This window comes from Zonotrichia albicollis, chromosome 3 (genome assembly GCF_047830755.1).
Source record: "Zonotrichia albicollis isolate bZonAlb1 chromosome 3, bZonAlb1.hap1, whole genome shotgun sequence".
In the NCBI taxonomy this organism is placed as follows: domain Eukaryota; kingdom Metazoa; phylum Chordata; class Aves; order Passeriformes; family Passerellidae; genus Zonotrichia; species Zonotrichia albicollis.
This window is the reverse complement of record NC_133821.1, coordinates 46,858,281-46,874,599: the sequence shown is the minus strand read 5'-3', so window position 1 is coordinate 46,874,599 and position 16,319 is coordinate 46,858,281. Positions and strand designations below refer to the sequence as shown.

Here is a 16,319-nt window from a genome sequence, read left to right as displayed (position 1 = left end):
GCCAAATAAATACTGTGCTGATGTTAAATTTTTTACAAGTTCTCTGGTTAATCCAGATAGAGAGCCCGGCATTGGTCCGCCTCTCGCAGTGACATCCTCTCAAAGGTTTCTGTTGGCGGATACTTGGACTCAACACTCTGTGCCTGACAGTTTTACCGAAGGGTCATTTTTCAAAATGTTACTTTTGGCACTGCCATACAAGCACTGCGTGTGCCCTTATTGAAATATTAAGTGTGGTATATACCTTACCCAGGCTAAGATATTTTTCTAAATATTTGCATAATTTTCATTACGTATGGTGTTTTAAAATCAGCGTAAACAGTGGATGCATTATATGTAAATGTGTATACTTAGCTTAAATTATGTTTACATACCCACATCTGGGTGAGAGGATTTTCCCCTTTGCTCTCTTTGCATTGGAACACTCTGACTCTAAAGCACTTTACCACGGGTTAATTGTATTTTCTTTTTTTGTAAATACAGTACCCAAATTCAGAGAACATGTTCGTTTCAAGGTGTTGAGACTGTAATATTCAGCATGCCCACTGACCGCTGTGCCCTTATGCATACAGGGTGATGTCTCTGGGCAGGAAGCATCATGCCATGCATGGCCCAATTCTGCTATCTGAAATGAAACTTATGGAGAAAGTAGTGTGCTTTCACATTTTTCACAGTTTCTCATTGCTGATATATTTTCAATTCTGTGAAAATCTTTTTAACCATTTGATTTACATATCACAATGATAAAAAACCTCTCAAGCCCTCCATAGGTCATCGAACAGGCAAGGATGAAGTTGCTTGCTCCATGGGAGCAAGGGCTTTGTGCAAACAGTCCTGCCCGGTGCGCGGCCTCTCAGGTGGGAGCAGGCAGTGACACAGCAGGTGGTTGGAGGCTGCTGCCCAGGGGATTGGGATGGCTCTGTGCCCTGGCCTCCAACAGTTCTGGAGCCATGGCCAGGGACTGCACAGTTCCAGTAATTCTTAAGTGCTATTGCAGAAGCCAAAGTAAATTTGAGAGCAGCCCAGAGGCTGCTCCCAGTTTATACAAAAGGATAGTCAGAGAAAACAGCTATTATAAAGTTTGTGTAAGCAAAAGAAAAAAGAATTCTGTAATAATTCCTGGCTTCTTTGGATACATTTCCAACTTAGCAATTATTCAATTATTTATCCTATGTGAATGCACTCCATGCTACCTTTCATCTACCAACTCTATGCTTGAGACTAAGTTCTTGTTTAGGAACCTAATTTAAGTGGTTTAAAACTTTTTAAAAGGGACACTGAAGGGGGGACATTGCTCTTACTTCCTTTTAGTTCAGAAAGGACATCTGTGTGGGCATGCATGTGTGTGGCACCATGTGCTGAAGCTGAAGAAAATCCATACAACTGTTTCTGAGGACAAAAGAAACAGACACATGGATTCATTTGCTATAATAACAGGCTGGCAACACTTGACAGTAGCTCAGTGAAAAGCTTGTTCCAGTCATGTTACACATCCCTGCCTCTTCTGAATATTTCCTTGGTTCTTCTTTCCAGAGCTGGGTTTCAAACCTGTGGGCCACTGTACTGTGCCACAGTTGATTTTACTCAGGTTTCTCTCTTGTGCCCTTTCGTGTTGTGACCTCTTGCACCTCTCATTTGTAGCACCTGTTCCAGCTTTTCATTCTTCCTTCCTTCCTTCCTTCTTTTCTGCTCGTCTTTATCCCATCTGAGATTCATGCACATTTTCACTGCTTTACTCCAGCCCTAAAAGCCAATTTGAAGACACAGTCATGCCATTTCTGGTGTCTTGTATCACTGTTTTTACCTTTTTAAGTTCCGTATTAGCCATCCCAAGGACATCAATGCCAGGCTGCAGCCCTCTGCACTGCACCCAAGTGTGCCATCATAGGCCATAATGATACTGGCTTGTTCTCTTAGGTAGGAGCAAAGGACATATTAATAGGAAAGTTATATGTGTACACATCAATAGCATTTGTGTTTTTAGGCACTAATGGTTTAGCGTGAAGTTGTAGTTTCTCTGCAGAAAAAACACCAATCCCTTTCCCAGCTAAGCATGTTATGGGAAGCGCTGAAGCACACACATGTAGGGGCCAGAGGCAGAACCAAGGTTCCTAGAGGAACTTCAATTATGAATTTCTTATACTTCTTAACAGCTAAAGTATCAGAATTATTAAAAACATGCAGATTTTTAATTGAGCACCAGAAAGGAGTGATGGGATCCTTTGTTGTTAAGACTCTTTTGACCACAGATTTATGCCTTCTCTCCTTTTAATTTCAAACCTATTTTATTAGGAATTAAAACTGCAGTTTAAAGTAAGTATCTGTTTAAGTGCTTTGCTGAATAAGGAGAACTTCTATTTGTCATAATATTTGGCTTATTTATATATGCCAAGTGTGTGGTGCTTTTACGCTTCTTTCAGCTAGAGCTGGACCATGAGTTTAGTGAGGATTGTTAAGCAATCTGTTCTGCTTTGAAATTTTCTGTTTAAAAGGTTTTGTGATCTCTAAAGTACACATGATTAACATAAACTCTGGAAGCTAATAAGTTAAATTATTTAATGTAAAAAACTTCACACTACCAACACATATGAGAAAAAGTGACTAAAACCTTTTCCAAAAACTCCATTTTCCAGGGTTCCCGAAGAATGCATTCTGAAACACTCTTGCTAAATAGCATTTAGCAATACTATCTAGGAATAGTCTAAATATTTGGCTCTGTTTTAGTAACTCATGTAGATTACCAATGCACATACATCCAAGCATACTACATTTCTCATAAGTTACTTCAGAGAGTGACTATACTATAGACTACTATAGAACTGTATGGTCAGAACTGAAGGAACTTTGGTGTCATCTACTCCATTGTGCCCTGATGGAGGATGCAGCACTTATTGCCATGCTCTTTTCCAGGGCTGCTGCATAGTGTATACAAATCTCACTTTTCACAGTCTCTCCCAGATCCCTGTGGCACTGTGGGCAAATTGGTCAACCACATACCCAGGATATTCCTACACATCTTCATTTATCCTCTGTTCCTGAATTCATCCACTGGAAGAAAATCCACAACCTTCTGAGGTAAACCCATAGGCTCATTTTTGCATTATCTGTATTTTTTCTGTTTTCCCAACAGATACTCAACTTACATCTTTCTTGGCTGCAAATCAGTCTAATTTCTTCTCTCAATGACCCCAGAGAACAGTGAGATGATCTTTATGACAATCCTATTAGGAGGCTGTTATTTTCCCCAACTTTATGCTCGCTGTTTGCTCTTACCAAGTGAAAACAATGATCAGTGCTACATAATAAAGCTTCTTTTCATGGATATTATTACACAGCATTGGAAAGCAAGGATATGATCTGACTGAGGGAAAAAGTCTTCTGCAACTTGTTTGCCACAGATTATTTCTGTAACTGTCACTTTGGGAATTTCTATAAATAAAATCACTATCACTCTTCTGAGAAGTGAGCATTTACTACCATGTTTTAAACAATGAAAAAATACAGATCTGTTTTTCATCTAAATTCTTTATATATTTGAAATCACTCAGAGAAGAGAGTCCAAAGAAATGTGGTTTAGTTTGACGAAAAGAAGCCTCCCAGCGGGATATTTAACAGAATACCTAGAAAACAGTGTTGAAAGAGTTATAATATTTGGAACCTTTTTTTTTAACTCTTGTTCCATGACCTCTGGTTTCCAGAGGACCATACTTGGCTTTAACTCATTGTCCTCTGTGGTGATAACACTTTGGACCCAGGGGAGAAAAGAAGGACTAATTGTCCCACAGTTTGAGCAAGGGCTTTGCCTAACCTTGTACACATTAGCGAGGGATGTTTGGCCTTCAGCTCTTTTTGATATTCAAACCCTGCACAAGATTTGGCTTTCCTAGTCTGCATTTTCCTACTACATTGTAAAATGCCAAGTGGAAGGATGGGTGTATGCAGGTACCAATCTTCCCCCCCTCCCCAGTCTTCCCAGGCTGCCCAGTAATGCCTGGAGGAGTGCATGGAGTGATTCAGCCAGTGAAAGGAGGTGGTAGTTCACTGATTGCCTCAAAGAGCTTTTCCTTTCTCTTTTCATCTGCTCTCTTGGTCCTCTAAGCTCAGAGCACTTTGCCTTGCAGAACACCTCAGGGAGATGAGGACAAAAATTCCGCTGTGTTTGGCAGGAGGGCATGCGAACAAGTGTCTAGTGCCAGACGTGTGCCTCTGCCTGTGATCAACAGCAGCTTCAAATACCTCAGCAAGTAATTTTCAATGGAAGACATTAATGCTTCTTTTAAACTTACAAGGGGAAAAGAAAACCACAAGTCATTTGAAAGGATACAGCAGTAGTGCAGATAAATGTAATAAGTGGATAGCATAAATAGAATAAATAATACTTTCAGCAATGAATACTCACAAAGAAAAAGAAGAGTAGAAGAACAACAGCTTTGCAAGTCATCTTGCTTAACATGAAAATCTGAGCATCACTATCAGCATTTAGGGACTAATTCTGAAACTGCTGAGTAGTCTTCCATTAACTGCTGTGGGAGTTGAGAGCACCTGGCATCTTGAGAAATTGGGCTCTTTGGCGGTTTTAATTTAGTCTGACAATAACGCTGAATAAATATATTCTTGGGGATATCCCACAATTATATAGCATGAGCTCACTTCTTCATTATAAAATGTGAGCTGAAGCCATTCATAACTGCCAGCCAATATTACAACAGGCAATTCCAGTTTTTCATTGCATGGGAAAAGCTCTAGCAAGCTTTAATGAGTTTCAAAAATAGCTGCCACATCAGAAAATTGTGATGGTGCTTGTTTTTCTAATGTGAATACCTGTTCAGCAGACATCACTTAAACAATGGCATCCAAATAGACCAGGGCATGTAAAATAGCTACTTCTATTTGTCAGCTGCACGCCCATTGTTTTCAGTCAGAGCCTGCAGAGCAGCTTCAGCTGTACATTCCTGGGAAGTGAATAATATCAGTTGAGATTACACTACAGTACCACATCTATTACAAGCACATTATAAAGAATGAATATAACCTAATTAGGAAATGCTGAAGTCGGCTGGGTGTGGAAGTGGGCTGGGAAAGAGTCATTTTACATGACCTTCGCTTACTGAAAATGAGAGTTCACAGAGGATAAAGCAAAGGTAACAGTGTAGATTTCAGTCTCAAATCCAGATATCACGTGCTTATCCCATATTCCTCATACCCTCCCTACTAAGCTAAACAATTGCTCCCCAAGTTTCACTTCCATTAAGCTCTTTTATAAACACTTAGCAAATCCAGCAGGACAACCCAAATTGGATTATATTCCTTATTTTCATGTGGATTAGAAGTAGAGCTCTACTCTGGTTTATAGTGCTGGAAGGAAGAAATTGCATAGAGAGGTAGGGAGTTTCCTCTTATTTAGATAAGTAAGGAAGAAAACTCTTCCAACAGCTTCATGGAACCTTTCTCTTCTTGTAAATCTGATTCTCTTCCGACACCCTTTCTAGCCTGCAGCCCAGAGTTGTTTCATTGCTTTCTGCTCGCTGCCTTAGCACAGCATCACTGATCAGCAGGATGGGATTTCACAGCTATGAAAATCTGCATCAGCTGCCCCCATGTCTGCATGTTGTTAGCCAGGCGTGCTGCTGGCTAACAACAAGTCACTGAGAAAATGCCTTCAAACATGTCTCGTGTCTTGCATTTACCTCTTGGTTCCAAAATGAAGGTTGCATTAATGCCAACAGCTGGAACAGATCAGTGCTCCAAGTTGGATTCCTGCCTTACCACTGATTGGAACAGAGGTTGCAGAGAGAAAACTGCAGCATGCCAAGCTGAAAGTAGTTTACTGTGTTTATGGGACAAAGTCTCATCTGTACAGGTACTCACAAAGGCCAGAGCAGTTTTCCCACAGTACACCACAGAATGGTGCAATTGAGCACGCAGTTAAAACCGGTAAATACAACCTCAGACATCGTGGTCTGCCCATAACTGAATACAGCACCAGAATAGATACACTTGGGCAGAGCTCTGCTCTTCATGTGCCTAGAACGGACTAAAAATCACCAATTACCCATTTTCTTTGCCATTAATATATTTTTGACATCCTGTTCCTACCAGAAACAAGGGAATGATTCATGTTTTCTTGTATTGCCTTTTGCACATTGTTTAAGGACTATGAAATCGATTCTTAGTTGATTTTACAGTAAATTGAGAATAACTATTAATATCAGTGACATGATGCTAGTGTAAGGTTATACATAGTTATCACTTAAAAAAATGCACTTCATAAGGTTGACTTTTCTATGTATTTACTACCATGTGCACTTCTGCATGTCCTGATGTTACCATAGGTGTGCAGTTCCTGTCCCCTGCCTTGTAGTTTGGAACCAAGTCTGCCTCTACTTATTTCTCCTCACAAATGGGATTAGCTACATCAAAATCTGCATTTAAAATGCAAAATAAAATTACCTATTCCACAGTCCCACAAATGTTCTCTAATTCACAATTTACACAATCCACAAACCAAGCCTGAAACCACCAAGACCCCAAAGGTTGTAAAGATCTGACTTTTTTCCTGTTCTCCCAAAGTGATGTGTTCTCCCAAAGTGTCCCCAAACTGGTGAAGTGAGTTGCTACCTTGCTTTTGAAGCACTTGTTTTGAACCTGTTATCTGTAGGCCCCTGGTGTCTAATTCTGAGGGTCTTATGATGATAATTAAGAAAAGAATGCTTATTGTCAGTAGGTATGGATCTGCACAGGAAAATTTTTAGGAGTTTGCAATTTGAGAAAGATGGAAGTAGCTAACCCAGGACACACATTTTCTTACACACTGTAAAGATTAATAATTTATTTTAGATTGAAAAGTGTTAGTAGAATCAAAATACAAAAAAAAGCTTTAAAATTGTTAGCATGGCAAAATCTGAAATATCTTTTCTAAAGGTATCTCCACTTCGTAAGATACCTAGTGCATTTGCAGAAAAATGTCTGGAAACCTAATAACAAATATAAATGGTATGTGTGTTTTTATTTTCATAGTCTTCACATCAATTATGGTAATGTTTTTTGCAATGCTTCTGTTATATAATTAGATGGCCTGACGTCTGGCTAAACAAACAGTGTACCTGCCATATGTGATTAAAACACTGATCAAATGGAATCAGATAGAATTATAAAAGTGCTGGAAAAATTCATTTGCTTGTGGTAAATAGTGTTCAGTTTTGATCCTCAGACAAAAATCCTTTCATCTGAAGAATTTAATTATCTTTAACTCTTTCTGTCCTTTCCTTGCCATCCCACATGTACATAAATATGTTGCCATTGTGGAATACCATTTGTGAAGCAAAGGGACTAATCTTTTTAAATGTGTAAACAGCCTACAAACTGGCCATTAACCACATGCCAATGGTACATTGTTAGTGTAATAAGAAAACACCCACTTAATTTAGGTAGGAATTTTGTCTGCACTAGCTTAGTCCAGAATCAGGTGCTTATGTTTCAATGGAATTTTGTCACTTAGCTAATATTTTAAATCCCATTCTGTTTTAGCTAAATTATTGGGTTCTTAAGAGTAACCTCTTAAGAAAACTGATATGACTGGAATACATATTTTATTGAAGAAGGTGTGTACCAAACCTTAATCAAGTCTTTCTACTGAATGACGTAGTTTGTTTTTCTTAACCACAACATTTAGAGGTTTTTATTTGGGACCTGGTATGTTAAATGTTGACTTTTTTTTTCTATATGTAATTTACTGTAGGTGTATAAAACTTAATTCTGTCTGTCAGAACTTAGGGAATGGAACAAATAGTCAGTTAGTAACATCTGCCAATTTACTAGAAACACAGAGTGGTTTTGTTACAAAATTTTCATTACTTGCAGTGGCCTGTGCTCTGAAACCTCCAAAAACAGCTCTCAGATTGCTACACAGAGGTATGCATTAACCCAAAATAGGTTATAGGTTTGAATTGATAACGTCTGATGAATTTTTTAAAAGAGCAAAAGTTTGTTACAAGCCCTCCTGTAAATGCAGCCAATATGAAATATAATGAACCTTCCCAGATCTGAGCTAGCACTCCATAAAGAACAGCAAACCACACTGCTCTGCAACCATTTGTTTATTCAGTCTCTCTGAATACTTATAAAATTTATTGCATGAATCATTGTATTTGACTTCTGTGTGTCTGTTTAAGGCTACAAATCAGAAAAAAAATTTGCTTCCAGTATCTAATTCTCTTCAAGTTTGATCTGATTTTTAAGAAGTGGGAGTGTCTTTATTTCCCATCATTTTTGAGTTCCTTACAAATATTTCAAGTAGATTCATTAATCTTCAGTTTAATGGTTGAACTACAACAACTTAAATCTAGGGTATTAGTGCTCAGCATTGGATTTCCAGCCATGTGTGGTTGTCTTATATTTCTGTCCTTGAAGAGATGACTTTTCTACTCAGTCTATTCCAGTTTTATCTGGACTACTAACTGATATGCAAATCTCAGTTGTATATTTTATGCAGTTTTTGGAAATCAAGACCTTGGAACCATGGAAAAATGTCATGTGATGATTCTCTCATGACACGTTCCGCTTAAAAAATGCATCATTGAAGAAAAATGCCAGAGCTGATTACAATAAATTCCTTAGTGAATTCCATCAAGAAAGGAAGTGGTCTTACTCAGCGTTTGCTCACAGCCAACCAGTTCCTGAAGTCCTGAGCAAAGATTTACTCAGGCTCCAATCTGGTTGGATGTGCGCATGGAGGTGCGGAGACAATCCTTCCTGAAGGGGTGTGGAGCTCTCAGCGACTCAGTGGCTGGGAGAAGGGAGGAAGGTATCAGCTGGGAGGAGACATAGTGGGATCCTATTTCTGCATTTCAGTGCTTTCATATTTACCTTTGTTTGGTCTTGCTTGCTATTGTCTTGTGTTTATTTTAAAAATGAGTCAGAATTTATGGAGCCTTTCAGGAGGATGTCCTGCAACCTGTGATTCATGACATCCTGCAGAAATTGCGTGCTGAGTAGTAATGTCCTCTCTGTGGAACTGCATTTCCAAGCCGTGAAACAGAACAAGTGAAGACAAATCCTTCTAATGTAATTCTGTCAAAGACCTGTGTTGTGGTGTGCAGCCTGTCAGAGTCTGGGTCTTCCCCCCTGCAAGGCTTCCAGAGTGTTTGGGGGTGCTCTCAGGCCTCACAGAGCCCATCCCTCCACACACACTGACCAACAAGAAATAAGGGGTCATTTTTATCTGAAAAGCTGTTGGATATTTAAACTTTGAAATTAAAGTTTTTGTGTGTTAAATCAATCACCATGTCTAGTACTCCCTTCTGTGGAACAGTCCCAGGGATTTTGCCTGGGAGAGGCAATCTAACGCCCCACTTGTGCTCAAAGGAAAATTGATGATTTCATGTAGCCCTCTGCCTGGCAATATATCTAATAAAATTTACAAGTTTGGAGCACATTGACTGGCAAGCTTTTTATAACTAATTTTAAATTACACTGTTATTGACAATAAATAAACCCTCATGATATCAACAAATTAACAGTATTAACAATTAGGGAAATAAATTTTGAAATATGCAGTCTCTTCAAAGTGAACTAGAAATAAAAATGTAGAAAGGAAAATGCCATAAAAATCAAGCTGCTAAAATGATGCAGCATGCAAGCAGTGGCTTTATAGTTCATTATTAACTCCTGTGTAATGTGCTGATACTTTGCTGCTGAGATTTGGCAAAATGGGCTCTAAACAGAAAGTCCTGACTGAGCATCAAATTCTCTTACCAAAACATAGTAGCAATGACATTATTATACATGCCTTGCTGTTGTGGGAATTCCTTTTCTGCAAGGTATAAGAGTTTTATGCTCCTCAACAGGATTTACCTGAAAGGAAATTATTGACCAGAGAGATAAATACTGATCGGAACTGAATCACCTTCCAGCTAAAGAGTAATTTCTGTGGGTGCGGACATGACAATCTACCCTAGGGAAGAATCAAGAAACACTGAACTTCTACATTCCAGCCCTTGTAGTATTTCCATGTGCTGTAAATAGCTGTGGCTTCAACAGCATAGGACAGGATGTTGTAAACTGAAACACTTCCTAAAAAACACAATGCCTGCACAGGTGCAGTGAGCCAGCAGGATGACATAAAGTGTTACTCTGTGACGCTCATCCTCACAAATATATGTGATCCTGATCCCTGTGGCCATAAGAAGCCCTTTGGCCACCTTTTCTCTTAGCATTGAAAACTCCAACATGCGAAGAATGTTTTCAAACAGGATGACAAGGCTATATCCTGCACGGATTTGAAAGGAATTGGTTGCAAAAAGCAGGCAACAGCCCATAATATCCTTCCTGCTCAGTTGGTCCTCCTATCACTGCTGATATCAATATGGGAAGTCCCAAATAAATAGAAGCTTTAAATTTCCCCTGTTGGGCCACATTCCTATTTGGCATCTAAACCCCTATTATTTGCTATCCAATGGGGAGACAAATGGATCATCGATTAGCTCATGGTGTGTTTGAATTGAGGAATGTGAGTACGTGAAATTGCAGCACCATTAGGTCACCCTGGGCTCTAAGCTGCTATAAACCAACCTCACCCCACTGATTTTCAAGGATCTTTCCCATTCCCTGTGGAACACAATATCCATGGTAAATGATCTGACACATCTAGGCTGTGTCCAGGCTGAGAGCAGATGCCTGCTTTGGTATCCAGTGAGGATCCTGATTCTCCCCACAGTGCTGTCATCTTGCCCTGAGCACATGGCAGCTCTCTGTTCGGTTTCCATGTTGCTTCCAGAGGAAACCAGGGCAGGGAGTAGACAGCATGTGTCCGAGTTTATCTCCAGTACACAGCTGGGAAGTGCCTGGGCTGCCCTGACCCAGGGCACTGGAAGTGTTTTCTGGATCCACCAGTTCAGACAGGCCTGAGGCTGGTTCTATGACACCTGTTTGGTTTGACAGTGAGAGTCACCCCTCTGTGGGTTCAAAACACAAGCCACACCTCGCCCTTGTTTGCATCTCTCTCAAGACATCCACGCTCTTTCCAGCATCCTTGTGGTGCTTCTTGAGCTTCCAGCAGAAATGACCCTCTAGTACCAGCCTTTCTCTCTCTGCAACTGGTGCCTGTGACTGGGGGTAGAGTGGGGACAATGGGTGGGTAGGAGCAGGGCACGGCCTGAGTGCTGCACAAGGACTCCTTGCAGCGATGGTGTGTGACCCTGGGGGGTTTGGAGCAGAACAGGAGTCCCCCTCACGTGCTGGCATCCCTCTGGCCATGTGCTGAGGGTCTGCCAGGAGTGACGTGAGGGATCTGCTGCAGTGATCAGGGTAGGCTTGGCATTGGCCCCACCAGGGTTCTGCTGCAGGCACCTCAGAGGGGAAGCAGGGACTGGATTAAATCTGTGGCTGACTGCAGAGATTTATGTGTTTCCTCTTAAATGTCTCTGCAGTTACACAATAATTGTGTAACTTTTATCAGGTCATCTATGTCTTATGTTTTCTCTGTTTGTTTTTCCAAGTTTTGAAGAGTGAAAAGAGAATTTCCTATGATTTCCTGGGACAAGACTTCAACAGTAACTGTATCTTTCACTAATATGCTTTTTGTCAGCAGTCAAATGTGACTATTAATATAAATTTCCACAACACCGGTCTCATAAAGAAAATGGCACCATCAAATAAGGCAGCATTTTGTATTGTTTAATTGATAGAAGGGAAAAGCTGAGATAATTTACCATTTCTCATCCTTCAAATTAAAAATCTCATGCTTTAAGCCTCTACCCAGAGCTCTTCTTTGTTACTATTAGGTTAAGGAGAAAAGGAGTAAGTATGGGGACAGGCCATATTCTGATTTAATTATGATCTTTTAAAGGGCTGATTCTGCTTTCATTAAGCATAGTGCAAATTAGAAGCAAACTCCACAGGCTTCAGAGGAGCTGAAATATAAAAACATCAGTGATAATATCAGGATTGTAGATATTTATAAGAAACAGTGTTTAGCCCTATCTCAGCTTAGTTTGAAGAAGAAGGTGCAGACCAAAATCTCAGACTGATGGTGATCACTTAATTCCTGTTTTCTTTTACATATATTTTTTTTTTTCCTTTCTTATATTAATCTACCTTATATTTGGACAATTGCAGAAAGTAATGGTTAAAAAAGGAAACAAAAGAATCTGCACTACGTAGATAACATTGTACTTTAAAAGCAAGTCCTTAATGTAGCACACTAAGCTAAGGCATTGACATGAAAATCAACTTTTAAGTGAAGATTAATCTACTTTTAAAGTGTTCTCTTTAAAACATCTGAATCTCCATGTATATCAGAGGAAATAACTAATTGTTTAGCAGTGGCCAAGTGGTTCTGGATAAAAGGCTTAAAACTGGACTTTGCAGCTATTATTTTTTTCATTAATTGGAGCAGTGAACAGGATCAGAGCTGATGAGTCATTGCAGGAGCCTGCTGGAATGTTGCTCCAGCTGTGTATTGGGATCTGCAGGTGCACATTTCTTGGCCCAGATATTCAAAAGTGGTAGGGAGGCACTCAACATGCAGCAAATTCTTACTGGATGGAGAATGTTTTCTCCAAAGGAGAAGGCCATGGTAGCTAAACTAGCCATGGCAGCATATAGTGCATATTATGGCATGGAAATGCAGGGATTTCTGACCGGCTTTGGCTTTGTGCCTTGGTTTCTTGTTTTAGCAGTCCAAACACAATAACACATTAGTGAGCAGGACCCAGTACCAAGAGATTCCTTGAATGTTTTCCTACACTTTTTTTTTTTTGCCATTTTTCCTCAAGCCTATACTGAAAAGGAAAGTGAACATCCTGGGGCTGGAAATCAGCCAATAGATCAGGGACTTCTCACCTACAAGAGTTTGTTGTGAAGGACAGCAGAAAGTATGTGCAAAAGATGTGAGCTATTGTTACTCAGTTTGTAATCTGAAAAAGTGGAGTCAGATCTGTTGTGCTCTGTAAAGGATTCTGCCTACAAAATTCAGTTTGCCCTACTGGTACCACCACTAGTCCAGAAAGATTGAATATGATTTCTACTTTTAAACACCATACATTTTTACTATGATTTGTACTTTTTATTACATATATTGTAGGAGTTTGGCTTTCATTATGAACAACTACTTAGAGAATTTCTCAGCATATTTTATGCCATTCCTCCTAAGGTTTTCTTTAATCCCAAACAAAAGAAATTACAGTTGTATGCCTTTAATACAGTTTAATGCCTTTAAGACCTTTTTGACCTGATCAACAGAAGAAGGTGACTGTCATCATGTGAAAATATGCAATGAATCTGAATTGAGTTTGATCTTGCTCTGTCCATTGATATACAACACAGACTTTTGATTACATGATTTGTTAACATGATTCCTTACATGACCTTAAAACACTCATTTGTGACAAGTAGCCATTAGCAGGACATGCTTCTGCAGGAGGACTTTTGAAAATTTTATTAATTTCCAACAGCAGTAGCATGCATTAACAGTTGTGAATGATCCAGCTAAACTGCCACCCTTAGCACATTCCCTTTTTTTATTGTTTGCCTTCTGTTTCCGAACATGTGCCCTCTTTCTTTTCACCAGGAAAATTTTATCACTTTCCATATTTGTCTGTATATTACTTTCTATATTTGATTTTCAGCCTTCCTGGAGATTCATGGTGAAAGGTCAGATGGTTTTTGGCATATGCCCTGAACTGACATGTGAGCTGACACGTTTACCTGGCTTCTGCACAGAGATCAAAGACTTCTGTCCTGTGTGTGGACCCACAGTGTGGATCTATACCTCACTCACCCAATGCTTGCTGGTTTGGCAAGCACAGGGTACACCCCACATGCATTAGACAGCCACCTTGGACCTGTGCAATCAGTTTGACACTTACAGGAAGAATTAACTTTAATGACTGGGCTTTGTGGGGAGGCAGTAGTTCTGGGAAACCCCAAAGCTATGTATGTTGGAGCCACATAGAGATAAAGCATCTGTGGCACAGTTCACCTGGTCCTATCCTCAATTGCACAGCTAATCAACTTTGATACTGTACTTCCAGTTAACTAGACTTGGTTTCTTGAGTGCTTTCTCAAAGACAAGCTCTCACTGGAGATAGTCTCATTTCTCACTTGATCCAGCTCTAAGATTTTTTCAGAACTACCAGAGATTTAGACACTGTTGCTTTTTGTGGCTTATTGTGAATCCACATTAGACGTTCAATTATATTTGAGATCTCCCAGAAATCCTGGTGATCTCCTGTGACAAGATTGTTCATTCTGTGGCCTGCTGAGCACATGAATATATGACCCTCTGAAATGTAGCTGAAACACTGAGGTATAGTTCCTTTTTCAATTGACTTATTTTAACTGGAATTTAGAATAATCAGCCATTCTATTTTTTTTTAGATTTATGTAATTATATAAGCACCACTAAGACTACAAATAAAGCCTTAGATGATTGTGAAACAGTAACAAGAATCCAAGAAAAACTCCAAGTTACCAGAAGAATGTTCACTCATGGCTGGAAAGATAAATATTTCTAAGACTCACATCATAATTTTAGCAGTATCTGAAAGAATGTTTGTTTTTTTCAGTTTATCTTTTACCTTTGGTAATTAGAAGTTATGGTTCTTGCCTGGAGGAACTCCGGTTTCTATTTAGCTTTAATTTCAGTGCATGAATGGAATGCAGCGTTCTGTGCAAAATGCATATGCTGCCCCATGGCTTTCTCATGACTGAGGATGTGTTTGTCTGCTGCTTCATGAGCTAGGGCTGAAAAAAAACCCCAAAAAACCCTCTGCATTTTGGATTGTGCAATGTCCTTTACGTATGGGATAGATTTGTACATAGATAGGGCTGTTGGTATCATTTCCATATATGTGAGCAAGGTAAATAGATATAATTACCTTTTTAATCATGGTTGCATTTGTGCTCATTACATGGTTTTGCTTCATTAACTCTTTCATTCTGAATTTCAGTCAGAAAGGGGCTCCCTAGCCATTCTTTTCCAGAAACATTATTATAGAGTAACAAAGATAAACATCAAAAAAGGAGAATCATCTTTTGCCAAGATCATGCATTCTAAGGAATTTAGTCAGTTTGTTTGACTAAAATGTTTTATTTAAAGTAATAACTGCTTTTATAGCACACCAGCTCCCTTCCCAACTGAGCTACTCTGAGATCTGTAAAAGCAGTCAGAAAAACAGATGATATCAATTAAAATTTTATCAGGAGCTGGTTTACTGTGCAATTTATTTCATGTAATTGCAGAACTCAGGCATCCAAAAACAATAAGATAGTTTCTCCCCAAATCATAAGAATCTAAGTAATAAAAATGTTGAGGCTGTTTTTATTCCTTGATGTTAGATACACTCTGCGTGACCTTGTACCTAGTCTGTGTCATACCTTACTCTAAAAACAGCACATGACATTGTATTTCATTCTTCTTAAAAGCTCCCTATGTCCCTGGACATTCAGCAGGTCTCTCTGACGTATCATCCGTTCCTGTGCAGATTTATTCACATCAAAAATAACTGTAAGAATCCTTCCATATGTGCATTCAGTTAATCAGTGAGAGTTTTCTCATCAGTGTGGTGTCTGCACAAACATGTATCAGCAATAGCTTCTGTGAGGCTTTTATGCTAAATGCTGTTCAAGCAGAAGTTAGTATCATGTTTCTTAATTTAGCCCTACCAACCTCAACATTTTGCAAAATCTGAATCAAACCTTGAGGTGAGGCTACAAATTGTGATATTAAAAAATAAATAAATGTACTTTTTTATGCCTGTCTTTTTCTAATCACTTATCTTTATAACTTATTTAATAGTACCATGTGTTCATTCTTTTTGCGGTATAGACTTACAGAAATCATCTTTTATGAAATGCAGTAAATTTCATAGATATAGAGTGAAAGGCCATGTTGGCAGCTATACTGTAGCATCATTTGTAACACCATTTAAAATGTTCATGCTTTCCTATCCTGTCACCCATATATAAAGACATCCAAAGTGATGCAGGGGGAAAGATAGAGCAGTCTGGCTAAAACGTGCTTGAGAAACTGTCACAAAATCAGTGTCTAGTTTGCAAAAAAGAAGTTTGTAATTTTAAGTGGAGATTCTGTATTTTGGTATGCACTTAAAAACATACTGGGGAAAAATAAATGAAGGAATAGTGGACTGAAAAAAAAAGATTAAAAAGCAAGCCAACATATGTTAAACTTCCAGAATATATCTTAATTCCTAGAATGGCATGCTTAGCATGGAAATAGGCAAAGTCAGCTAGGATTTCTAATACTGTGTTCAAGCATTTATGGTGCTTTTATGTTAAAACTGTAATAGGATATTTTTTTA

General features: G+C 39.0%; 1 long non-coding RNA gene across 1 annotated transcript in view; it reads left to right on the top strand.

The window, feature by feature from the left end:
- Nucleotides 1–16,319, top strand: part of LOC141728520 (uncharacterized) — a 62,413-nt gene that overhangs the window by 387 nt on the left and 45,707 nt on the right. The window lies entirely within an intron of this gene.